The sequence below is a fragment of the Cupressus sempervirens genome, chromosome 4, assembly GCF_028749045.1.
Source record: "Cupressus sempervirens isolate cs-2001-9-10 chromosome 4, ASM2874904v1, whole genome shotgun sequence".
Lineage (NCBI taxonomy): Eukaryota > Viridiplantae > Streptophyta > Pinopsida > Cupressales > Cupressaceae > Cupressus > Cupressus sempervirens.
In genome coordinates, this window is record NC_143121.1 from 146,632,601 (window position 1) to 146,634,841 (window position 2,241).

Here is a 2,241-nt window from a genome sequence, read left to right on the forward strand (position 1 = left end):
CCACGTATGAGTATTGGCATGTAAGAATGGAAGAACTGAATTTCTTGAGTTATAGCCCCAATTGGGCACCTATTTTGGTGTTGTGTTTGACATCTCCTATTGGAAAAATACACCCTTTCCCTAGTTTTGATTCAATGTTGAATCTTGTTGTGTAAACCTAGTATGGATATGAATGTCTAATTTAGTTTCTTGTTATGTTTGTTTGTCACCTGGTCAGTTTCCATTCCCTCCAAGATCTTAGCAATGTATTGCATAAAATGATATGGATCCCTTGATAAGGGTCATGAAGGAAATTTAATTGGAATTTTGTAATTTCGGGATTGGAATCCTATGTAAGTTGTATTTTAAAACTTTGTTGTAATGGCAATGACGCCGAGTTTTCTTCCTAGTTCTTTCCCAGCAAAGCCTTTGAATTAGGTTGCCAATAAAATAGTGATTGAGTATTATTTCTTCTCGTGAGATTTTCATATTTTTCCATTATATGAATGTATATCAAAGATAAGATGAAATGATGATGTTCAATTATGAAAAAAAATTCACTTTTCAAAGATGTTAAGCCAAAAAAATTGTTATGTTGGAAATTTGATTAGGCTTCGTGCTTATTAGGAGAAAAATTTTCTCTTACTTTATTTGATAGAAAACCATTACACTCTATGATTAATCTAACTTTAAAAAAAAAATTAAACTCCGTGGCTAATAAATCAATTTGAAAATCTATACTTAGAAAAATAAGGTTTAGAAGAAAAAAAAAAAATCTCCCAAGAACAAAATGCTCTTTGGATTTTAAATGGAGGAAAGAAATTAAAACATTTGTGGAAATAGAGAATATTCTCTATTGATCCTTTGTTTCAAATTTAAATTCAAAAAGAAATAATCAATAAAATAAATATTAATAACTAAAGAAACATAATGCAAATATCTTATCCTATGTCTCACCTATAAATCTTTTTGCATAACTATCCCTTGTTCCTAGAACCCATCTACCCTCTTTCTTTTACTTTTTAACTTGGTCATTAATGAGAGAAGTGCCATCATAACATGGTTGACATCATTTCCCCCTTGTCTCAGCATAGGGGTCATTGCATGTGTTTGAGAAAGTGGTTGCTTAAAGTTGCATTAAGTCAAAACCTTCACATTTACCAATTACCTTGGAAGGAGGCACTGATTTTGTGACCTGTCCTTGTATGCCCACATACCTTGGCCAAGTTTTCTTAGGCTACGCTTTGTAGATCTTGGTCTGCGTGGGGAAGTTGGGAATCTACCCCAAACTAGTTGGAATGGGGGTATACGGGTGGGTGGTTATGGTAGGTGGGGAAGGGAATCCACTTGTCAAGTGGGTTAGTTTAAGTTTTGTTTTGTCATTTTAGATAGTGAATGTTAATAAAGTTTAGATTAGTGGGTAGTTTATATTAAAGTTTTTTTTAGATTGTAGATTAGTTAGAAATTAGTCTTAGTTTTTATGATAGTTAGTTTTTTTAAATTAAATTTTAGGTTAGTAATGTTAAGAGGTTATTAAAGTGTAATTAGTGTGTTAGTGGTTAGATGATAGTTTTTGTTTATAGTTATTTTTTTAAAAATAAAGTTTAGTGGTATAGGTTTAAGTGAGTAATAGCAATAAAGTTGTTAGTATTATTAATGAAGTGTTAGTATTGGTTAGATATTAGAAATTGGTTTGTAGTATCATTTAGTTTTGAAGTGAGTTTTAAGGGGCATTAAAAAATATATTAAGTGTGTGTTAGTTTAATCTTATTATATAGTACTTGTAATTGTTTTGGTATGTTTTTAATTAGCATTTTTTTAGTAAAGATTAATTAATAAGAATTAGTTTAATTTTAGTGTTAAGCTATGTAGTTAGTATGTTTTAGGAAAAAGACAAAACATTAGCTAGTTTAATGTTTTATGATTAAATAATTATATTGTTTTAATATTGTAATGAGTATTTATCTTTAGATTTAATCAAGTAAAGTTAGTTAAAAGTTTAGTTGATAGTTATAGTAGATTATTAGTTAAGTTAGTAGTGTTAATGTTTTATTTAAATATTTAGTTGTTTAATTTTAGTTATATTATTATCTATATTAGAAATGTTTTTTTATGAATCATAGATGAAATTTTATGAGAAACGTTACTTTAGTGAGTGTGCTCTTTTATTTAACATTTCGAATAATTACTTTGATATTATTTAAATAAACATTCAAATCAACTAGTTATAATGTTAATGGATATTTTTCTTAATAGATTTAT